We start from the raw sequence: 26,287 nt of genomic DNA on the forward strand, positions 1-26,287 counted from the left end.
TTTTTTGTAAGATTGGACAGATCAGTGCACTTGAAAGTGTTGGCAAAACAGGGTTTGGAAAAATGCTATGACTCGCAATGTAATGTTGAAAAAGAGCATTTCTAATTGTAAATCTGGGATAAATGGGGCATTTTATAGTGTATAAACACCACTATGTGTCCATGGTTAATCTTGTGTCAAACCTTAAGCAAAACGTAGACTATCGAAGAAATATTATACACACCAGCATGTCATTTCGTGTAGTCCATTGCTATTTTTTATTTCTCTTCCATTGTTATTCAGTTCAGTTGGATATCCATAAATTTATGAAACCCTAATGATATTGAAATGTTATATTTTATTGTGTTCAACATTTTGTAAATAAAGTGCTCAAACTTGTATTTTTTTATTGCATTTTGTTGAGTTTGTAAAAGCCCTGCAGCACTGACCATCACACTGTTTCTGATTATTTTAATTCCTTATTCAGTTGCTGCTGCTGCCAGTGAAACTGTCAGGTACTAGTACCGAGGAGGCTTATTGACTTCACAGCTCCACTGTACAGTCCAAACAGGGAGAGCCAATCGATAATTAGACACCAGGATATCTAAAACTCATCAGACTGCTCTATGCTTCCAATGCAAAGTGCATTTCAGCGGAATAAAAAGCTCTGGAGACTATTGATGTTTTATTGGTATGAAGGAAGTGAGTCTATGGGCTTATTGCATCTTTCACGTGTCACTTCAGGTCACTTATCATATTTTAGACTCGGCCACATGATTACTTTCCTATCTGCTTGGACAAGAGAATAAGCTCCATTTTCCCACAGACCAAAGCCTAATCACTGGCCGTCTAATTGATTGCCACACACAGAGTCCCATCTTCAAAATCATTTTTCATAAATTGGCGGAGTGAAATTATATAAATATGTCCATTCACTGATGGGCAAGGCAGAGCAATTGGTGACAATAAAAACAAAAGAAGAAAAAACATGCTTTGACATTGGAAATGATGCAAGGATGGATGTGTGTGTGTGTGTGTGTGTGAGAGAGAGAGAGAGAGAGAGAGAGAGCAGTTCAGCCTTTATTGCTCCTGGAGAGCCATTTCAAAGCTCATTAATCAAAAACTCGTCGCTTTCAGACTCCTCGCTGATCCCTCCTCCTCCTGAACAAAGCATTTGCATTCCAAATCCAAGTAACACATTTCAAACCGAGAAGCCCAATCTTTAATGGTGGGGGAGAGTTTAAAAAAAACGTGTTCACACTTTCTAAGATGATGCATCCTCGGATTTAAGAGCGCATCAAGCCAAATGAAACACTTGTCACAGAAATCATCAGTGCCTTTAAATCAGCGCAGATCCTCATAGTGAACCCAAAAGTTTCCGCCAGTGAACTGAATGTGACTTATTATTCTAAATCCTTCCATAAAACGGCTTTTAAGATGATTTAATCTTATTTGATTCATGGATTTTGGCTATGAGCTACTACAATAGGCTACAAATCACCTCAGTATTCAGTGGATGGCGGCCATTTTAACCCTGGGTGAGCTCTTTCTTTCATCTCCCCCACTGCAGCTTTCTGCACCGCACAAGGCATTTACTGAGCCCGTAAATAGTTTTCATAAATTAGCGTTTGGGAAATTGAACGAAAAATGTGTATGTCATTAAAATAATTTAACGTAATCAAAAGTTTTCAGCATTATTTCGCATAAAAAGTAACTGATTCAAATGAAAATGCACCGGAAATTAGTTTAATTATTTCATCCAGAATAAATTAAATTTGAAATCATTAATGAATTTGGATCATTTTTTTTAAATTAGAAAGTCTTAAAACTGATTAATACAGGCTGCCATGCCCAACGTCAAAGTCTGACTGCTTTAGCACCAAAAGGAGCAAATGGCGTTTCTGATTTTATCCTTGCTCTGACTCTGTAATTGGACATGGGTGTAGCTGAGATCAAACTCAACAATCTGGCATGCAAAAATGAAGTTTCACCCCAGTTGGAAATAACAGCAGCATAGCTCATTTGATCATAACTGCTCTGCAAAAAATATATTGTACTTTCTGCTCTGGTTGGAAAACTATGAAAACATGTTACTTTACTGAGTCTTTTGTTATTATTAATTAGTCTGACTCTTTTTGCATGTAAACAGAATACGATTTGACAGGGCAGTGGCTGGCAATGTGTCTTAGGTTATGCTTACATTACCACTTTAGATTATCTATTAAACTGCATTATAGTTCCAGAGTAAATCATAGCCACGAATGAGCAACTCACCAAAGAGGCGCTTTGTCGAGGCAGGCAGTGCATCTGGGAGCTCATTTTGTGTCCCTGATTGGATAAAAGCAGAGCAGACCACGCCTGCTCAGTGGAGGGTAATATGGGGAAGTAGCCCTACTGTAGGCTAACTATTAATGAGAAGAGGTGCTAACAGCCATTGGTTCATCAGGACATCCTAACTGGAAACAATCGTTTTATGAATTGAAACATTTTGATAGGTAATTTTTTCTGTAATTTATGTTGTTTTAAGATGATGGACAGAGAACTCAGAGCAGTGGAGGTTTGTATGCTGGACCACCGGGAGAGAGCCTTTCATTCAAAGCGTTTGAAGTAGAATACAATACAGCCAGAGCTGCTTCTTATATTTCTTTATGTTAGCGTGCAGGAAGAAATATTCATCCCCTGCAACACAGGACGATTATTTAATCAGCCCTTGAAGAAAGTTGGTGTGCGCGCTGGCAGAACATATCGCGATGATTCCTCTGTGCAAGTGAGCAGCATTCATCTCCATCCCAAGAGGGCTTTTATTATTATTATTATTTTTGTTAACTCGCACTGGATCGAGAGACAAGAGGGAACAAGAGTTGTGAAAACGTTGCAGAAGAAAATAAGATGAGTAAGACAATGTCTCGTTCTGTTCTTCTTCTTCTTCTACTTATGTTTTAACCTGCCTTGACTTTTACAAAACGCGCCCAGTCCTCCTTTATCGGCACCGAACGAAGTCATTGTGGATTATAAATCTGATCGAGACTGAATTTCACAAAAAAGCAGTTAACAGAAGTGAAGAGAGGATTTTCATCTCAGCAGAACCTGACTGAAAACTTTATGACTGGTCGTACATTGAACTGATCTAAGAATTGAAGAGTGGCGTGGAGCAGAATACGTGAAAGAAAGGGGGCCTGGAGGTCTGCTTTGTTATTATCACAGCATCCCTCAATCCGTTTATTTCCAGTAATGAAGAAATAGTTTGTGCCGGTGACTTACACTGCTATCTCTTAAACATGACGAAAAGCTCTTAACTGTGAAGATTTGAGGACACTTAGAACGATTAAATCCAATCAGAATAGCCAATACGAAATTGTCTAAATACCTTTTATTGCAATATCCATAAAATAATTTGTATGATAATTGGAATGAATGGGAATGGGAAGAAATATTCATCCCCTGCAAAACAGGACGATTATTTAATCAGGACACAGGGAAAGCTACTAGATTACATTGCTGTAGTGGATCTGTGTAGATTTATTTATTTACTTGTTTATTTAAATACTTTTATGTCTCTTCCAGTTTGAACAAAAAAAACCAAACAATTTAAATAGAACTAAGTGACTAAATCTGTATTTATACGTGTTTCTAAGAATAACAGGATGTTATTATTAATATGTCAGTATGTAATTAAGTGATTGCCAGTGACTTTAATGTATATTGATAAAAGAGAATGTACTGATGCATAAAGACCTATATTTCCGTCAAATAAAGGACTTAATTTGCCTTAAAATTGTGTTTTTTCACCTGATGCCAATTCACTCACCTTTTTTTGTCTTAACTATTCAAACAAAATCCTAACTTTGCAGGAATTCATTCTCTTTTCATAAAGAACTTCATCTGTGTTGATGTTCAGTAATTCCTTTTTATCAGACATGACCTGCATCACACACTCTGACCATCTGTAAATACTGAAAGAGGATGTGAATGTTAGAGGACACCATTGTCAGAAGTCCTTCCTGTTCTCTGGCCTCTGCTGTCATTAAGGATTCACCACACAGTGTATAGGTGAATGAGCAGGGAAGCCAGACACTCTCTTCATGATGGGGGCATCTGAGTTGTATGTCAGATCATAAAGTCTACACTGCATTTTTCCCTTCTGAAGGGAAACAGACTGCTGCAGTGTTACATCACATCCATGTGAATACTAATATTTGTTTATAGGTTGTCCCTCTCTAGGTAGGCTATATTATTAAAGAAGGCATATTGCATGGGAAAAGTTTGTCTACACACACTGACCAAAGTAAAACCATTAATAAATGGCAAAATATATAATTTCTTAAAGGTGAGGAGCGTGAAATAGGACTGCTGCACTGGATGCCTCCCACTGAGGGACAACTGACTGATAGGGTTGCTCCCCATTTTGTACAATCTACATCTCAAGCAGCTAAAAGCTTCAAAATAATTATTTACCCTGTCAGCTCCTATTCTGCTGTAACTGGCCTCTGCAGCTGACTGAAATGGATTTCCAGTGAAGTGTAGGTGGTGCTTTGTTTTGCAGCGCCTGTGTGCTGTAACAGCATGGTTATGGGTTTTGTGTGTTTTCGGTAAGAACATGCAAAATATTGAGAGGAACCACTGAGAAAGAGGATAATTTATTAGAGACTGAAAATATGGATCTAATCCTTTAGTATGTTGAGTTTCTGTGTCAAGCTTGTGGCCTTGCTGATTCTCAAAAATCTTTAACTGTGAGAAACCTGCAACCAAACTGCCTCCCTACACTGATCACGCATGTTGTCACAGAAACTGATGTGTGTGGATTTATCGCAGCTCTTATGTGTTAGTGATATTGATATAATTGTAACTATAATAAATGACTCACTCCTCTGGGTGTGATTTAGAGGGCTTGGCCAAAAGGCTCTTCTCCTCCTTCCACGTGTGAAAGATAGCTCACTGATGTGAGGAAACCTGAAGTAACTCATGCATTACCCAAGCCTTGACTACAATGCTCTGGTAGTCTATATCAAAAAGTATTAGTGCCCCTACCCTTTTCTGATGCTCATATGGATTTCTTTCACGGCCTTTTCTGTATGAAATTATGAGTGAATAAATTGCATCTTCATTTATCTTCGAAAAGCCCTTCTGTGCTGACTGCGATACTCAGCTCTCAGCGCTTTACATAATTATATTAGTCTTCTGCTACACCACGAAATTGATTGCACAGGAAAATGAACCTGGCTTTGCTATAAATTACACCTATGGATCATAAGAAATGTGTTATTTTGTTTAAAATAGTACCTAATATAATTAGAGCTCTAATTCATGGCAAGCTACAAGTGTGCCTATTACAGTAACAGGGTTTGGAATTTAATCTGTCTGCTGGATAAAGAATGATCCTGTGTGGTTTTCATTTGTAACCCCAGACACATTATTTCAGTAAAATAGTCTGTGACTTTTAGATATGAGAGATGGATTGTTCAATGAATAACTATTTTCATAAGTTTCAGAATTAAAGTTAACAATTCACTCATGGAAGGAAGTTTCAATATGTAACTTTTCTTTCAAAGTTGACAGCAGCACAGAAACCGGATCCTGCTTCGTTGGTGGTCTTACCTCTGCTGAGGATGTAAGGTATCACTATCAGTCTGACACAGGATCTTTACAGGATGGTTTACTGGGACAATAGAAATAATATCTTATTAAAGGAAATTTCTCTGCAGGGAAATGATATCTGAAATATTGAGACTGACTTAATGCGGCATTGAAATCAATAGAAACACACATTTAAAGGATAAGAAGGTGTTCCTTCTTCTTTACAAATGCCATAAAAAGACCAAAACCTCAAAACCTTCTGACTTTCCTGCCCTGTCTGTGGCCCCAAGCCCATTTGTGACTACTGAAGATGAAAATCTTTAAATACCCATGACAAATATATAGTTTCCTAAAACAGCTGGACACTGCAGTTTTCAGCAAATGTTATTCAAACAAAAGTAAACAGCGCATTTGTTGGGGACTATTTTCAGCTGAAGATTAATACACATTTGATGCCCTTTACAGCAGTAGGATGGTGTACATGTACGCTGTCGATTCTCATGGTAACGAAGGACCCAGTGTAAGAGTGTGGCTCACTGATGTGTTTTTTATAGTTTCTGTTTTTTTATAGTTTCTGGGCGGCAACAGAGGTTTATGACACAAAGGAATAAGATACATTAGGCACAAAGTTAGTAAATGTTAGTGGGTTCAGTTCCTTGTTGGTTAATTTCCTGATTTGTTTGCCTCAGTCCCCGAATGTTTTATCCTGGTTCAACCATGTAAAGCACCTTGTAACTTTGTTTATGATCAAGTTTGAAAACTTGTATGTGTGTATTTTTGGTACTTTTGATTTTGGCTTGATAAATGTGTTATAAATGTGAAGTCAGTAACCATATTTCCTTACTCTCTCAAACCATTGTCCTAGGACAGCTCTTCCGAGCCTCAAATTTCAAGTGTACGACAGCTAAGTAGGGTATAGAGGAGCCAGAGGTTATTTCCCTAAAGTATACCTTCATCAGAATTGAATAAATTACTATTAAGCTATTTAGGTAATCTAATTATTGGCTTCAACAAATTGAAGTGTTCCATTATGTAAAAATAGCATACAGAAATAGTTTCTTTTTGGTGCTAACCCCTTAACAATCCTCATCCTCAAAATGTCAGCGTGCTAAGTCACAGTGTGAATCCTGCATTTTAAATGGAAAGACACATTTCCTACCTCTATTGTTCTCCTTACCTACAGACCTCTGCAATGCAATCGACAATCCAAGAGCACAGCGGCAGCGTGCAGGGTTAAGTAATTCTGCACCATTGAGAAAGAGACATTTGATTTCATTTGTAGTGTGTCTTGCAGCGGGTGGAGGTGAGCCCACCTTTGGCTGCAGGAGGAGTGAAGCGGCACACATATCTAGCGTTGGGAGACAAAAAATTGACAATGCATTTATCTTTGAATAATGTAAATGTCCAGAGAATACGGTGGCAGTGGTCCTGGTGTGTCCACTGAGGGCGCAGCACTGTCAGACACTGAGCTCTCTGGCCCTGCTGCAGCATAATGTGGCCTCCAGCTCCCCTGGAGCGTCCCACAGCGCTGCTCTGCTCTGCCTCAGGCCCACATTCTTGCTTTGGCACACTGCACTAGCTCCCCTCTTAATTTACACACTGGTAGGAGAGGGACTTAATGCAGAAAAGTCTGCCAAGAAGAATCTTATCTGTGCTCCCTCTCTAAAGGTGAGATAGTTCAGAACACAATATATCAAATAGAGGTCTGGAGGGTGACGGTTTTTCCCAGCACAGGCTGTCTGCTCCTTTGATCTGTGTAATATTTGTTTATATAAATTCATTAAGCATAATATGGAACCTGTGTGATGAGAGTACACGTTTCCAGTGTTCGAATAGCTTCTATTATTTTAAGTACTTGGCTTAACTTGAATGGTTCTATGAAAACTGTGAGTTATTGTGTCCAAGAAATGTGCAGCTTGGTGACTAAAATACGTATTGTTTAAAATGGATGGTTCCTGGCAGGCTGACAGTGCTGTTCAGTGAGGCAAAGTGCCAGTAAATTGTTTGTCTTCTGCGGAGCTGCCCTATAATTCTTCTGGGAACCAATGGCATTGTGTTTGCCAAAGAGAATAATGATAGATGGGATAAAATCAAACCAGAGGATTTTGGGATGCACTCTGCCCACCAGGCATAATCTGAATACATTTGTGTCTCCAGGAACAACGCTGGCAATTGTTTGTGCTTGTGTCTTCCTGTCTCTTGCCTATCCCGGATAGAAGAACTGATTTTATATAGATCATTTTATGTTGGTGTCCTCTGCAAGTAATGATTAACATCATCACATTTCTTATTCAAACATTTAAATCTTGATTTCTTTAATGTCTGCATTGAATTAGTAAACCTATACATTCATGCACTGACAGCTATGTGCATCTGCTGCGGCTATCCTAGACTATATACAGTATGTTGGATGCAACGATGCATGTTACTCTGTATAAAGCACTCGCTCGTAATGTCTGCAGTTCTGAGGCGTAAATGTAAATGTGCAATCTGCCTGTTCAAGTGTCCTGTTGGTCCAACAGCAGGAGCACGTCCCCATCTGTTCTCTCTCTGGAGTGCCCAGACAATACATTTCCCCCGCCAGACCTTCCCATTTGCTGGAGCAGAGGTTTCCCAGCCATTGCTTAGGTTACAGGCAGGGTAAATGCCTCCTCCATGTGCTCACAGTTCTATGATCAGAACTAGTTGGTCCTTATTTGCAGATAGAGCTGGACTAGATTTTTAATGCTGAGTAATATTTAAATGTGCTGTCCTTTGCTTCCAGGCCCGTTTGTTGCTGTTGTTGCAGTTCCACAGGATGCAAGCAGCAAAACATGAGTGTGTTGTCAGTGGAGTGTGATTTGTTGCAAGCCCAGCCTTGCCAACTGTGAGGCACTGAGGTGTGACCACCGAGATGCCTAACATCTCCAGTTGCCTCAGGGCCAGCCAGTCAATTACACAATACTGTCTACCACTAGCAATGACATGTGCTCAATAATGGACCAAAGGCAAAGCGGAAACAGATCTCGGAACAGTTTATACCAATGGCCAAACCATTCTTAGAATATATTTGGTCAGATATTGTCATTACGTCATATAGTGCTGTGGTCAGTTGTGAAATTGCATGAATGTTTCTGTGTGAGCAGCTGTTTGCAGTAGTAACCCTGTCTTCAAGAAATTACATTTAGTCTGCAGACAAAATGCAGGATAAGCGGTTGATGCAGGATAAGCGGTTGACGATGGATGGATGGATGGATGGTTATGTTTAGGCACTAACGGCACTTGGTTAAGGTCAGGGAAAGATTGTGGTCTTGGTCAGACACAGAAAAAGTCCACAGTGATTTAGACATAACATGATTATTGACATCTAGGTGCGTTTGTTGCCTAAAACTTTCTTGAGTCAAACCAACCACCTCAATCATATCCCTGCGCCTCCGGTGCAAAGATATAGCTATTACTCAAAAAAACTTTCCCTGTAGACATAATCCAGGCAGGAAGTACGTTTAATTAACGTCAATATTATCATGTAAATATATGAGTAATATATAGGTTATAATGTAATTTCTACAAGACATTGTTGGCAGAAGAGTAAGATTTTATATAAGCACTTTAATACCCAGAAAGCATCATAATTTTAAAATTGTGGTTGCATATATTTTCAACAGCCTACCTCAGAAGAGTAACATTTTGGTTACTTTTGGACCTCAGCTGTTTATGAGGACCATATGTGGGAAACGCCAAGAGGGCCCTCGTTCAAAGAAACCTGCCTCTCCTTTTTGAAACACTTTATCGTGTGGATGCAGATGTGCTTTTTGTTGGAACCTTGCACCTCATCCATTACCCTTGGCCTGCCAGAGAGATAGTGGAGAGTGAATCCATTCAAAAGGACCATGACAGAGCCTCCTGCTCAACTGAACTTTCCGTGAACTAGGCTCAACAGCGGGATCCATGCATCAAAAAAATAAGTAATTTTTCTTTGCTGCTCTGGCCTGTGTTTCATACAGATTGCCGCTATCAACACATCCGGGATCCTCATGTATCAATCTGTCAATCTGATATTTGTTTGAGCACTGTATCTGTCTCCAAAGATTCGATCGAGTAGAGACTGAGAAAGAGTTGGGGATTTTGTGACAATCTTGTCTTGTTGAATCAAGATTTTACTGCACACTTTGTAACAATATACATACAATGGTACACAGGGGTTTCGGTGATGTGGATAAGATTGTACATAACAGCTGTGCATTAATATTATTTTCTGACTAATAACTGAAGCTAAACTTCACAATACTGTAATCTTTACATACTTAAACCGGATGATTTACTGTTCATTCATAGTCATTTCTACTGAAGAAAATTAAGTTTTCTTTTCATTTAGTTTGTTTTAATTGTGTTCTTACAGCCTCCAGTGGTTTATTTATCTGATTAGTTAACTGGTTATTGTGCATAACTATACTGCATGTTGCGTCAACTCGATAGACTGCTATTGTGCCAGTTGATGGCACAGTATTTTCAGCAATCTAACACATACATTTAAAAGGAATACATAACATAATAATAACATTTTCGCAAATATGCTTATTCCCTAAACAAGCAGAAACAGCTAACCTAGCTCTGTCTGAAGTTAATGAATTACACCTACCAGTCCATCTAACACTCACTAATCATAAAATTTTTAATGAATTAACAAACGAGATATAACTTGTTGTTACCTTAAGATATTGCCAGGCTAGCTGTTTGCGGTAGCTCTGCAAAGTTAAACTAACCAGCTGCTGGCTGTAACTTTATGCTTAACAGACATCAGAGTGGTATTGATCTTTTTATTAAACTTTTAGCAAGAAAAGATAAAATAAAAAGTTCTGAAACAATTTCTTTAAATTCATAGCTTTGGTGTCAGAATCACAGAACAAAGAAAATTGCCTTTACAGGGAGAAATATTTCATGCCAGTTTCTACACTAACTGTTACCTCAGTAGACCATACAGCATTAGTCTACATTACTGTCCTCAATTGTATGTCTTCTTTGTATTTCATTCTATTTCAAGAACTTCATTTAAGAGTCTAAACCTCTATAATTTCACTGCTGCTTGATATGGTGACACTACTGGTTACTGCTGGCAGTTTTAATATTTCAGGACTCCAAGTTCAGCTTGAAAAAGACACATAACTGTTGGGCTTAGCAAACCTGCCTGGAGTGTCTGAATGATGACAACAGATGACAACCAGCAATGTTGTCCAATACAGTTATACTGAACTCATGATTGAATGTTATCTTCCTCATTATGTGAAATGCAGGTCTGTATCAGTTTTGCCTTCAAAAATAAGATTAGCATGTTCGATGTTAGTTTGGGTGAGTAGAAAGTGAGCTAGCTTAGATATCTAGACATAGCTACCACTAGATACGCTAACATGTTACATTGTTATACATACAGAAACATTCAGATGCAGCACTAAGTTGGCTTAGAAAACATTTAACTTTTCACTGTACCTGTCCATAACTAACTTTAAGTGCACACACATGTGAAGTGTAAACTTAAATGTGTGTCTAATTTACTGAATGCCTATTGAACCTTTGAATTACTGTACAACCAACCATTTAAATGTGTGGTGTATGTCAAAGCTACAAAATTTCATACGCTGGACTAGTTACTATAAAGGCAGGCAAGTAAAAAAAAAAGAAGATGGGAACAGCACAAAATCAAACTGTAGTAGCTGTACTACATGTGTTTTAGCTATGATGACAGTCTTGATTTGTAAATTGTTTACATACATTATTTCATATTTCAAGACATGGCACATTTCTTATCACATTTTTTGTCGACAGAATTAACATGCTGGTGACCTACGCTAATAATTTGAGCATAAACATGATAACAGTCCTTGTGTGGACCCTTCATGTGATCACAAATAACATTTGCAGTTAAAACAGAGAAAAACAAAAATACAGAACACATACACAGACAGCTTTATTATGAACTACTCGATGTTCAATCAAAGGCTGTTAAGTTGATGGTCCTTAAGTGATGCTTCATAGTAGAAATTGTGATGTTTTTTCTTTGTTAGAAATTGCTCATGTGGGAGAGATAAAGGAAACTGAAAGGTTGACAGTTGGGGAACAAACAACAAGGCTTTTTTGCCTTCTCAGAAATGGTACTGAAACTCTGTCAGTATTGACATAGACCTTAGGTTGCTATATGAAAAGTCTGTGGACACAATTTAATTTCTGTCAGCAGTCAGGCTCCACAGCAACAATGGATTTCTTTTATGCCCTAGCCTCTGACTCTCACCAAGCATCTGTGTGAGCTGGAAACACAGTTTCTGCCCAACCAATTCCTCCCCTCCCCCAACTGCCTCTGCCCTTAAGGTGCATTTCATCCACATAGAAAATGAAGTTATATCTGAACTTCGACCAATAGTCTGGATGGCCCAGGGGAAAGCACTGTAAGTATCTCGCCTTTGTATGACCAGGCAGCGCAGACCGCACAGGGCTGCACAAATCCATCAATCTCCTTCCGTTCTACAGTGCCCCTAATGACTGCATGCATAACATATGGTAATCACCTTCCGTATTTGAAAAGTTTTACTGACATGAAATGTACTTTTTTGACATGATAAAAACAATGTCAACATTACTGCATTCCTTTAAGAGGTTGCTTTACTCATTACTGAAAATGCTTCTAGCTCTTTATTGCTGTTGCAATATCTTGTACAAATCATGAGGGTCCCACATGGTGTTACATCCTCAGACCTCTTGTCCTGAAGCAGCATGTTGAGGGCTGGATTATGTAAATGCTCATGAAAAATGTGTTGCTGACAACCTGGGTGCAGTAACTCTTGAAAATGTGACTGTTTCCAACCTTAATGGTATGTAGCAGAGCAGTGTTTTCGTGGATCTTTTGCTTATGGTGACTGACAGCTCTCTAGTCGGGTCTGACTGACAGGAAAATAAATGACGCGGTTTCCTTCTTGGAAAGTGCTGACATTAGACTTCTTTAGTCAAGGGTTGGAGGAATGTGATTTTCTTCTAATGTAACTCGTGTTCGGAGCTGCTTCCTTGTAGTGAATCTGTGCACAGAGCAACACCACATAATATTTTGTCTCATTGAGCATAACTATATCACGCCCCATGTATTCAGAATCTGATCTGCCTAAAACTCAGATACCGGCAAACTGAGTGTGTTTCTGACTTCTGAAAAAAGCCCCATCAGCAAAAAGTGATGCAAAAAACATTATCAACATCTTCATTAGTGTCTCTTACTTAAACCTGGCCTCTGCAGTTCCCCGTGGCTCTACGGAGCCTAACGTCCTTCAGCTCATTGTTCAGATTTAACTGTTTTTACTCACTCTCACGCCTTTCATCAGCGTCCTTGGAAAAGCTCTGCTAACTGTATGCTACCTTCTCACCACCAAACAGCAGACAGACAAAGTTAGTGTGTAGCTGCTAAACGTATAGTGGAACATTTAGCAGCTAAAGAGCCAAATATTTCCCTTAGGAGTTGGTGGAGAGTAAAACAGAGTTAAAAAGGAGAGTAAATCTTGGACTTAATTGTTTGCCAATAACTTCACCATACTGTCACGGCACAGATGGCACTGTTAAAGTGTTTTGTTGAGGATCTAATAAGCACTGAACCTTTTGCCTGTAGTTCGGATGCACTCAGCGTTGGTGTCAGTTCATATATGTAAACAAATAAAACCCAGAAAGAGACTAAATCAAAACACTTCAAGGATGAAGGTTATCACGCATTGTCAATGATGATCTCAACAAATGTTTACCCTTGCAATCCTCTTATGTGTCCATATCTCTGCTCTCCTCCTGTCATCTGCCCTCTTACAGGCTGACAGGTGACAAGATCAACCTAAAAGCTGATAACATGTCAGTGCTGTGTTTCAGCTTGTTTCTGCAATGGCCAGTTATTACACATTTTATTCTAGATAATCCTGAGCCGAAATTGTACCTGTGTGTACATACGTGACATCACAAGCCTGTCACAGTTACAAGACATTCATGTTATGCAAGCCAATGATAATCAATATAAAGACATGGCTTCAGTATCTACACAACAAACTGGAAGAGGAACGGATGCCTCTTTACTGTGCCACTGTGAAATCTCATTAATGACATGTTGCTAACCTTTTCTCATTACAGTCGTCCCATCATAAATCACACCATGGGCCAGTAGGATGTTGCCTCACACAAAAACTATCACAACCACCGCTGTATTTGCTGTTTTAGTCTGAGGGGTATACACGTGAAACTCATAACAAATGTATTGTCATCCATTAGCTGGCCGCCATCATTTCCTCCTACTCTCAGTGTCTCCTCTCTCTGTCCTCAGCGGTTGTGTCCAGCTGGTTGTCACGTGATGTGGGGGGAGCCACCTAAGAGATGGTTTGCCCTCTCAGATCATTTGTCTTAATAAAACTTTTATGAAATGTGGCTCTCTTTACTATTGTGTCTTGCAGCTCATAAATGAAACATTGTACTTTGTAGCATTACTCACACAGTGCTTCATACATTGTTTATTTTTGAGCCCGCTGCAACAAATAGTAAAGCCAGTGCAATGGTATATGGGCTCAGTCAGTACCTTTGAAAATACTGCTGGACACATTTAATGAAGTTTTCAAAGCCATGAAGTGATGATTTATCTATTTTGAGAAATATTGTAACTATTGTATTGTAAATATTGCAACTTCTAATAAGCATTCTTGTTGCCTCAAATGTGCAGCTGAAGACAAATTGTAACATATAATTAATGTAGAAAGTAGCCTGGAACAGACTGATACAGACTACCTTCATTGCCTGCTGTTTAATAGTGAGCCAATGTTCTGACCTCAGGTGAGCCACTGTTCCTCTGTGACTCAATGAAATCTTCGGCTGAACATTTCTAAAAAAAATTATACCTGTTCCTACAGGGTTTACTTTCCATACTCTTAGATAGATGAGCATCTACCATAACACTTGCTTTTAGAAGTTGAACCCTTCATGATTTTAAAGAATTTAAATTTAATTTAATTGTTAGCATAATAAAAAAAGCTGGGCAGGGTAGCTTAATATCTGTCTAAATGACATCTACACCGTTTATTACAGACAGCCTCTCGCCTCGCTCTAGATTCCCTTCAAACTGTAAAGCTGTGGATGTTTCACCTGCAGTGGTCAAAGGCCTGTGGGAAAACAGTGTTCACTAAAGGTAGATGAGATGAGATCGACCGATCAACCCCTGTACCAACTGTACAGAGGTTAACAGTGGCTAGCCAGCAACACGTGTGTGGAGAGTGGCAGTGTGTGTTTATGTGACAGCTGAGAACTCACACATACCCTTGTTATTTTCCTTCTCGCCTTCCTCCAGTTGCCTCTGTGGTGACTTGAAATGGAGTTTTACAACCTCAGGATGAGAGCAAATATTTGGCTCATGGCATTAATTCATTCAATCAGCCTTTGTTTGTCTCACAGGTGAGAATTTTCAAACATTACAGCAGCAAGTGGATAGCATGGAATAAAGTAAAGTCAACATTATACAAATTATACAATACTAAAATTAAAAAACTATAATTTTACAATTATAAAACAAATTTCCAAAAATTAAATATTGCAAGTGATATTATGCATGTTGGCGTGCTTATCCTGGTGAGTTTACAACAGATAAAAACAAATTCTAATATTAAACCATGCAAAGTCCTCCTGCAGGCTCATCTTCTCTTAAATATGTGCCACATAAAGTAAATGCCTATCTGTTTCTACCAACTCGCTTATAACTCGGTAAGCAATCGTGCTGTTTCTTATTGATTATCTCGTTATTATGCGAAGGCAAAGATTCTGGGGAGTTACTTTGGTGCTGCGAACTGCATGAGTCGCTAAAGTAATGTGCGGAACATGTTTAATACTATCCCAAGAAGGACACCTCTCTGTTAGTTCAGAGTGCATGCATAGCTTATATTAGCATGTGGTGATCTGGTCAGAGTTCTTGATTATAATAAGATGGTGGATGATTTTGCACAGAAATAGGTAACAAAGAAACTCCTGTTTTAAGGTAAGGCAGCGTACACTGTTTCCTTGTGTTTTTGGTTGTTTAGTAAATATTGCAAAAGTTTATCAAGCTGTGTGATCAATGCTTTGGTGATTCATTTGACATGGGATTTCATTATGTGACATGGTGACAGTTGATAGAGGTGGCAGATTTATGGCCTTTGATGGGAAAACTCACAAACAGGTGCACAGAGTCTCTTGTCATGACTCTGTATCACTGATAAATAAAATGTTTTACATCCTGTATTGACACAGTTACTTACTTATTGAAATCAGAATAGAAAATTGACTCAGACCTGAAGAAGGTCAAGTTAAAAAAGTGTTGGTTGCCACCTTTCTATCAGTTTTTAGCATGTACAGTGACAGCTCCTGTTACGTTTTGGTGTTTGTTTTAGTAGTTTGGGCTAAATCGTTTACCAATTTATGTAATGTTCTAGCTAACTATTTAATCTGAGTAGCAGCCCTCACAGTTAACGTTAGCTTGCTACTTTCAGCCTATGTTAAGTTCATTACCAAACACCAAGTAACTAATTTAGGACAGAAATATATATATGAGTCTTTAGCGAACTGTCAAATTTTAAACTGTTGTTAATTTAAAATTAGACTTCATCTGGGTGATCACAGGGATATGTCAATATTTGATCTGTTAACTGATTGCATACATCAGATTTATTGCATGAGAAAAGCTGTTGCTCTCAAAAATTGTCCATTTAATCCACTGAGTCAGTGTACTGGTGAAGGGATAGATAAAATAGGCTGATAGAAGGTTTGCGAAGTGATTTCATGGTACTTGGAAAATTATTTTTAGTATTTTGGAAAAATACAGTAGTTTATTTTGATACATGGCTTGGCTGCTGTAGTTTATTTTGATACACTAAAAATGAGGGTGTTTGTTATCGTATTGTAAAATACATTTTTATGTATATTTGCCCATCCATGGCTATCATGACATTGTGGCAATGTGTTTTTATTTCCTTTACTTCCCTGCACATGCATCCTTGACTGTTAGTAAACAGGACACAGTCTATATATGTACCTGCTGATTTAGTGCAGTGGTTAGCAGCACCTGTTGAGCAGACCTAAGGTGTCCTGTCATCATTTATCGGACAGCATTTCCCAGGTCCAATATATAATATTTAACAGTATTTTTTGAGTCTGTTCATTGATTTTACATGACAAATTAATGTTTGTTGTGGACCAACATACTCTCTCTCTCTCTCTCTCTCTCTCTCTCTCTCTCTCTCATACTTACTGTGGTTTTAAATTCATCGATGTAGCCCAAGATGATGAATTCTGAGATGGAGAACTTTTATTAGGTGCAAATTACAGGTGAGGGTCATTAGAGATGATTAAGGTTGATCTAATGAGTTTAATCCCCACCTTTGTCTAATATTGGGCTATTACCTCACTCCCAGCTAGCTTTTTAATGTTCTTGCCTTACAGCCTTTTACACAAATTAGCTAAACTTACCCTGACCTCACTATCCCTGTGTGCTTGCTTTAATTTGCAAACCTTCAGTGAATAGCTAGCTATTCATGTTAGCTGCTAGCTGGTTCACAGCACCGTTGTGTGCTTGTAACATGTATGCATCATGTCTACCCTTTGTTCAAATTTTGTAGTTATCATCAGTTCAGCACTTAAACTTTTATAGCCACATTTAATACTTTCCTGAGGTACCCTTCTATATTTTTGAGTATTTGTTTCTGTCTGAAACATCTGATATTTAAAGATTTATTAGGAAAACTTCAAATGATTCCCTGTAGTGTGAAAAAGGCATTAGTACTGAACCCACTATGAGCTCTAGCTTACTCATACAGGAACAACTTATTTGTATGTTTCAAAGCTGTCATTGTGCTGCAAACCCTGGCAGAGAGGTGGCCTTGGTGGTAAACAACTTAACTGGGCTGCCTTGCTGTTGAGGGGCAGCAAATAGCAGGGAGTTCCTTGAAAGCGCCAGTGAATCCTGCCCTTTGCAGAGGGGTTTGGCGTTTTCATCTTTACCTACATTTTGAGTCAGGAAAAAACCCGTCTCGGAGCTAGCACTATACATGATATTGTTGCCATATATTTTGGACAGTGACAGAAAGGAGGTGAGACCCAAAGGGAGCTTTCACGCCTGTCCTGTCCTGTGACTTTCCTGACACATGATGAACTGGGAGGAGATTCTTCTCTTTGAAGTGCATCAGTTGGATCTGGGCACTTTGTTATGCACAGTGACTGCAGGGAGGACTTCAGGAGATGACCCCTGGTTCTTATATTTCATTTACTTTCAGTAAGGGTGAAGGGTAAAGCCACTGGAATGATGAAACATGTTACTCAACTCTCACTGTTTTTAAGGGGTGCCTGTATGTGTTCACGTTTCTCTTTAACTCTGAGCGCAGGGGGAAATTATAATTAATCTGTTAATGACAGTCGGGGCTGTCATAAGCTTGGGGAGTGTATAATAAATTGCTGTAATAAAAATTAAGATTGCATGCATCATTGAGGCCTTCAGAGGGTTTGTTTAATGTAGTTACAAAAATGGTAGCAGCTGATGTGGCGTCCACTGCTCTACCAGGAGAACGCTAATTTCTGAGTGACACTTAACCTGCTGTAGCTCAACCACAGCTGAGGGAGGTGAGGGGAAACCTAATGAGTTTTTTCCTGCGTCCCATTTTGAGAACCACTGAACTGGATGGCCTGGTTTGTATCCGAAAGGAAAAAATAAAAAATAAAAGAAGAACTTGCATTGTTCACGGGGAATTAATTAGGCCCTCTGAAAATGTACCCAATTCCATATTCAAGTAAAAGAATTCATTATGGTCTGCTGCTCCGGTCAGTGGATGGTTGGTCATCATTTCTGAGGGCTCAAACTTTAGACAAATCACCACATGCTTTGAAAAGTCATGTGAGGGTTAAAGGTTGGGTTGTTCACTTGTTCCTCTTTCCCTTAACTGGAACATGAAAGATGCTGCATCGTCTGTAACGTGCACTCCGAGGGGCATAGTTACAGCAGCAGAGGACTTCCTCTTCTATGATGAGAGACAAAGCTTCCTCTGTGGTGCAGGGGCCCTATTAGAGGAGAGCCCCTCGACTTCTGCCCTGGAGGAACAAAAGGACAAATCTTAAGCAACGTTGCACATTAGAGGACTATCACTTTAGACTGCTACTGTTAGAATCACCTAAAAAGCACACTTCTTCAAGTGTCTTATTTGTTGCCACATTCATGCACGCTGTCCAGTTCAGCTGTGACCTGCTGTCATACCAAAGAGAGGCTGGCTGACCAGTTTCCTGTCTAGTCACCATGGCTGTGTCACCTCTCCTGGCCCCTTCAACCAGAAATATTTGTCAAAGAGGAGGCTTGGAACCTTATCTTTGGTTGTGTTGTTTGGGACACAAGGGGCCTCGTTTGGGATTTAGCCTGCGGGCAAGCTGGTATATCGCACTTGTAGCCTGACACCAGTTGACACAGCATAGTTGCCCAGGTCACCCTACAAAAACATCGGTCTCTCTCTGGATGAAGCCGCCGAACAATGGAGATATTTTTGTTGACAGATAGCCCACTGTGCTCTAATTGAGACTAAGCTCACTTGCCTCGCAGAGTAAGATTTTGTAGTGAACTTTAAAGCAATAGCATCCTTCCTGTCCTGCTGTTCAACTTGGCAAGAGATGTGTTTGGTTGGAGGATGTGTCAGGTCACATTGTCTCATCTCTGGACCTCAATTACTCTATTTGTGAGGAGTAAATTGAGTAATTGATTTAAAATCAAACCCTGTGAAGGTACATTGTTAATCTTTCACAGATAAAGCATCAACAGAACGTTACCTAAAACTTTCAAAAGCAGGGGTTTGTTGTAAAAGCCCAAGCTTTCAAAGCTGTAATCAGAAGTCTGTGACTGAAACATAAAGCTTGTGAGCCGAGTCTAATAGGGCCTCAGTGGAGAGTAGACTGCAGCAGCAGATCCTCCACTGTGATTCATCTCTATTGTTTTGCTGGTTTGTTACCTTTCTCTCAAAGAGCGTATTGCTCCAGAGGCTCCCACAACAATTATCACCTGCTTGTCTCTCAGCTTCTCTGATGACATTGTGTTGTTGTCTCGCCTTCTTTTCTCATCGACCTCATCTTTGTATTTACCTTTGTGCTGCATTATATATAAACCTGTTATGCGTCACCCACCGGCCATGAAAGATAATTATAGACCAAACGGAGCAATGAGCTTCATTTTCCAAATTAAGTGAAACTTAATAATTCTCACCTAAATCCTGGCAGTGATTAATGGCTGTGAGAGCACTAGGCAAAGATGTTATGTGCACACAGGCCAACTGCTTTTTGCTGTAGATGAACAAAGCATTGTTTTTCTGAACAATACTGGATATAAAAGGAAACATTAACCTCCATTACAATGAAGAAAATTATAACGTGGAAAGGATATTATACAGATATACATTATTATATTGGTTGTAATTCCAGTGTCACTTAAAAGTTTCTGTCAAAGAACATATGAGAAACAAATGATTGCACACTATATATAAGACCAAAGCAGCTAGCACCACCCCAATGGACCATCCACTTTTTCATACATTTAGGGAAAATATAATCATTCTTTTTAATTACTGCACCTAGGCACTCTATTAAAATTCTAATTCACCTCATCCACCTGGATTGATCTGTTCACAGTGGGAGGCTGTGGTGAAATGCACTGTATAATATTCATGCTGGTACGCCTTGGTTGTGCTGTGTGTCAGAAGCCATCTTGCAGCGAATCCCTCACCCACCTTGGAGCGCAGCCTGTGGAACTGATGAGGTGAAGAGCATTGCTCTGCAGCTCCATGCTAGTAATCACGGGACTGAAGAAACACATACATCATCTGCCACACAGGTTGGCATGGCGAGTGAAAAGCCTTCACATCACGTAAGATGTTGGACAAATGATGGCCATACGTATGTTTGTCTCCTCACAGATGGCTGTGCATCTTCAGTCAGGAAAAAGCTGAGCCTGGCACTTATTCCCCTCCCCCACTCCACTCCTCTTGCTCCCTCTTCCTCTCTCCCGCCATCAGTCTTTTGTAGCACGTCCCTTTTTTTTTGCCTCTCCTCTGTAGGAGGTTTGATATTGGCAACACAGTTAGTGCCCTCCACGGAAATAACAGTGGAAAAGATGACATAAATTATTTGCCAATTGTTTGACACATGCAGGGCATTGTCCTTGCTATAATCATCAGCACTCTGTCACCTGAAGGTATGAACGGTGCCATTGCTGTTTTGTGTCTCTCTGCTAAACCTCTTAGGCTGTTCAGGGCTCCTGCTCTCTTCAGTAAAAGTACACGAAGCAGCTTCCCTCCAAGTAGCAAGGAAGAATTATTCACAATCATGCTTCTGCATTGGCATTTGCACATGTGCAAAAAAAATACAAGGCCAGTCCAGTAATTAAACAATGATGCTAACTCTACTGCAGAGACACCTTATTCTCTGACTGAGTTGCACTGCTGGAAGACTTACAAAATGCCACCATCTCGCTGTTGTTGAAGCACTGGTAAATATTTAATGTCATGAACTCATGATAAGCAGCGGGGGCTAGCCACCAGGCCTTTGCTGATATTAAAATAGCCCTGTTTTAATGCACTGTGGAGAACAAAGAGTCTTCTCTTTTTTTCACAGTGCGTGTCTTTGTTTAGCACCTTTTAAACTGTCCTTACCTCACATGCATGGTATCCATTTTTTTAAAGCACAATCTCAGCTGTGACTTTGTCAATTTAACACAGTATTAAGCTACCAGGAGCCCAAAATACAAGGAAAAATGCTTATAAAAAGGGACACATCTTTAGTGATAATCACTCAAAATATTATATATTATACAGCTAAAGGTTCTTCTAGGTCACTATGTATACTCATAAATACAGTTAAATTTAAGAAATCAAACCATAATACACTCCAACTTACATGTAAAGTGATTTTACCCCAACTCGTTTTTGTGCTAATGATGTATGCCTGTAAATCACTGAAAATATTAATAGTTTTTAAGCATTGATTTAAAAACAATGCTATCCTACAGAAATAAACTAGATGTATTAAAATCCCACAGTTGCACCTTGAACTTCTCTCAACTTCTCTCTACATATATAAATTAAGTTATGTTATAAATAAAGCATGCAAGCTTAAATAAATAATGGACTCTAGGGGGTTTCAAGAACTAAATACTGTATGTTATGATCAACTAACTGTGAAAAAAACATTGCAGCTGCAGCAGATTCTGTATATTTTAATTACTGTGGAACTACTAATCACAATCAAAATAATATAGATAATGCCAGCATGGTCTGGACAACTGGGAAAAAATGCTAGTAAACAGTTCAAAAACTGTGTTGTACATCACCAGACAAAAGTTAAAACAACAACTGGCATTGCTGAATCTGTCCAAGACTGCTCAGTAGTTTACAATCAGCAACGAATGGAATCGAACATATAAACAGAGTTTTCCAGTCTTTTTTTCCGCAGGCAGGGAAATTAAATTCAGCAGTCTATGCAGTTCCATTAACAGTGGTGTTGGCTGCATGCATGTGAGAGTAAGAGACTCTGAGAGAAAACAATGTTAGTTTACGTGCATGAGTGTATGGTTTATTATCAAATAGCTTGCCAACGTCAGTAGAAAACACATTTTAGTTAGCCCATGTAATGACTATTGTTATTAAATTGTGGATGGTGATGCATTGCAGTTCAGATGTAGCATCCACAGTAAACAAGAAAATCTCCAAGTGGCTTGATTTCAAAAAGGCTCAGGCACATTGCATGCACAGTGCACAGGACATTATAGTGCATGGATATGAGATATAGTGCTGGATCAATACATGATTTAGCTAGATGAAGAATGATGTGCAGCTCAGTGCAGGAAAATACAACAAGAAACGAAAACGGTCCCTCCTCATGAAAAATGCTCATTATCAATGGGGGAGGTGTTTTGTCTAGATGTAATGAGATACTGTCATGCTGTGGTACAGTGCAGAACAAGCAGAGCCACCCCTATGCAGCCTGTACCATTCTATAATGTCCTTGCCCTTGATCAGTTCCCGCTGCCTTCAATTGCACTGAAACCCATTATAAATTAATCACCTTGTCTTGCAATTTGCATAAAACACACACAGCACCATTTCCATTCACCTCTGTCTATGAACTGGATTAGGAGAAACTGCATTAAATGGCACATTAAAGAAGAGGAAGCCAATCTGTAGCAAAAGGTGGTTATTCTCTGGCAATGGCAGTGGAGCAATTCCTGTAAGCAGTATAATTAATGTATGCCTTGCAACCATACATGGGGAAAAGCTCAGTGCGATTAGGAACAAAAAGAGAGACATTTCTGCCATGTGTCCCACAGTTCCCACTTGATTTCTATAATTTCTTCCGCATAATACAAAACGATTTTGCTTCCATGGCTTTTTTGACAAATCTCTGCATACGGAATTACACTGAGACTCCAAAGAATGTACACATCTTATCTTCTGTGTATTTTTTGGCTGCACATGGCAGCGAGATGTGTACCTGCTTGCTCAAATTATAACAGATTTGCCACGACGTGATGAAGTAATCAGCTATTCGAAAAATGCCTAGCTATTACTCAGACAACGAGGAGCCAGTCAGAACAATAAACTTAACTGAAAGACTGAAGATTGATCGCAGAGTTCTTATTTAGACAAACACGACTTTGAGAAAAAGGCAATTCATCTGATCTGTCCTGGTGTATTTTCCCTATGAATCAGCAAAAACAGAGAGGCCATCCCTGACTTAGATTAGAAAAAAGAGCATAAATCATGTAATTATGTTGTCAAAACAACATCTGATCTTTGCACACACACTTTTGTTTACCTATATAAAAAAGTACTTTCATCTTTATGCTCTGCTGGGATGTTCCTAATTGATCTAGTTTCCACTTACACATTAAATTATAAGCAGAACATGAACTTTGCATCCAAAACAAATAATATGTTGCGTTCACAGACGTTAAAGTCAGTTTTTAATTTGGATGTGATGTGGAATTTTAAATTTTGTCTGTTTTAACACAATAACAATACAAATGCAAATACAAACTAGCTTACATTCCTTCAATGGGTAATTCCTCGACTATCAAACTAAACTATTAAAATAAAAATAGAAAAGAGAAGTGCATGCAGAGTAGTTATGAAATGATCCGGCTGTGTAATGGGCATCAGGCTTGTAAAGCTGCCTGCCCAACAATCTAGTTTGGCAGTGAGGAGCACATATTAACACCACAACAGTAGTTATTCTCACAGTGCTTTCCTAAATGTCACAGTTTGCATTTGTCAGATTGCAATGTATCACTTAGAGGGGGGTGATGGGAAACCCTCCAAGAGTAACCTTGAATGGCAGCCAATCGGCACGGGACCAATGGCCTCCCATTCCTCTGCTTCACTGCACTGCACTGGTGCTGCACTCTACAGTATATTTAAACACATGCCGACACCCAAGAGGAGGAGAAATAGCACCTGACCCCTTGAAACTGATATCCTCGCAAGCAAGGGAGAGGGGAAATTGTTTAATGAAGATGGATCACGGAGATGGCTTTACATTTCATTTCTTAACAGCGGGCATACGGCTTTATTACAGCCAGTCCTCACCTTTGTCCTCTCCCTCTCAGACAAGGCACTCAGGAGGCTCTGTGTACTCACTTTAGTTTTGGTTTTAGTGCCTTTTTTGGGAGGTGTGTGTGTGTGTGTGTGTGTGTGTGTGTGTGTGTGTGTGTGTATGTGTGTGTGGCCTCCTGAATGTAAAAATCTGCCTGCAATGTAGAACTTGCTTAGCTGGCTAGTCAACAGGGAAATGTTGACAATTCAGCCCAGTTCCATCTGGCCACATTCTTCCTGGTCTAGCTGCTCTGTGAGGTCTCCTGTGAAATGATGTCCTCTATCAGCAGTGAATGTCACAAACCCTACAACATTATTGCAGAATAGGATCCCCATAGATTGTATGGAAAAAAGGGGATTCAACATAGCTTTTGTACCTTATTTCGGTTTCTCCCCTGCCCTGTATACTGGAAGTCGGTGAGAGAGCAGAATTTTGATGCCATAAGATTATGGCCAGAAAACAGAGTGCTAATAATGAGTTAAACAATGGTTCAGAAAATAACTTTGTTTTGTTTAAGGTAGAGTTATGCTCAACATGAACAAGTTCGTACAAAGTGTTAGTCTGATCACATCAGGTAGGTGGAGTGTTTGTAGTTCTTCCAAATGACATGGAGAGACATGGGAGAGACATGATAATCATTTAAATATGGGTCATTTTCCTCAGGAAGGCATTCATAGTTTAGCACTCAGTTGTTCCTGAAAAAAGTAACAGAAGCAGATCTGGGAAGCTAATGTTTTCACCTCCACAAACCAGGCACTGAGCATCATCATCAGATTATCGGTTTTGGGAGGTTTCAGAAATTGTTGGATGCAGCACCCACAATTTCAAGATCAGAAAGTTGGTTGACACTGTTCAACCATCTGACAAGCATTTCTGGTGGAACAAACAGGTGCTTTTAAATTCCATTAGAATCTTGCATTTTCTTGCATCACAAGGTGAACACTGATTCATATACATGACAAAAACAAAAAGCATTTTCCTTTGTGTAACCACAAAAAAATCATGTTGAGATCCTAATCTTTTTTCAGGAAAGATCTGGACAAGAATGATAAAAACAAACAACACAAATATTTTTGTACAGTAACTGTTACATGTTATAAAAGAGTATAGTATTCAGTTAGGTTGCATCACATTTCAAAGCAAACAGAGTACTATTTTCAACATTATAGCTTCAGTTTTATCACTTGCTTCCACATTCAGTGTTTGACCTACATACAGTAGCTAAACAGGTCCTAAAAGAAACCAAGTAATTGCATTACAGCAGATCCTTATGTAACAAATACACTGGCCTACTGAGGACCTTTATTAACAAAGAGACTCCCTAAACGAAGGAGTTCCGTCATGTTCGCTCCAGCCCCTTGGGACTTTAAATCTTACTGTCTTTATCAAGAAAAATGATGTTGCATCTTAGTATGACAGGCTAAATCAAGTCGTGTACACTGTAATCTGCTCATAGCTCTGTTCAGACATGGGTTTAGGCAGATTGAACTTAAGTCACAGTCGTCACAGGCCGTGGTAGCTTCTGTGTCATCAGGTTCAGCCGTTCTAAAAAAAGGTAATGGGAAAAGAACCAGCTGTTATGCTATAAATAACAGCAGCTTTGCAGTGACTGTGTTTGGGACTGGCTAAGGCTCATTCCAACCACATGCTGGCTGAGTTTTCTCCACAGTGGGGTTGTAATTTGTGATTTAATTTTAAATGTTTAGACTTTAAATGTATACCTGTCTCACATTATAATTATTGTGTCAATATGGCAGTTAACTCATAACTACAATCCACTCATTTGCATACAGAGCAATGCAGTGGATGTCTGAGAAGGAGCAGGCAGAGTCTGCACCTCTGAACCCTGGACCAAAGGCCCAGGGTTCAAATGGACAACAGGGCCCTCGGGCAGAAAATCTGAACCCTTCTCACCTTACATGACAAAGCTAAAGTGCATCAGTAGTGCAGTGTTTCCCTGAAACCGAGCAACCCACTAGTTGTATTGAATATTTTTACATCATGGAGACATTTTTATCCACTTATGGCACCAAACATTCTCAGGATTTGAGGGTGTACTGCAATAAATTCAATTTAGCCACGGATAATTCATTTTTGTCCTGTACATCGAGATATAGATGAA

Source organism: Micropterus salmoides, unplaced genomic scaffold, assembly GCF_014851395.1.
Source record: "Micropterus salmoides isolate LMB-PRFRI ecotype aquatic unplaced genomic scaffold, ASM1485139v1 Ms_hic_scaffold_15, whole genome shotgun sequence".
NCBI classification, from domain to species: Eukaryota; Metazoa; Chordata; class Actinopteri; order Centrarchiformes; family Centrarchidae; genus Micropterus; species Micropterus salmoides.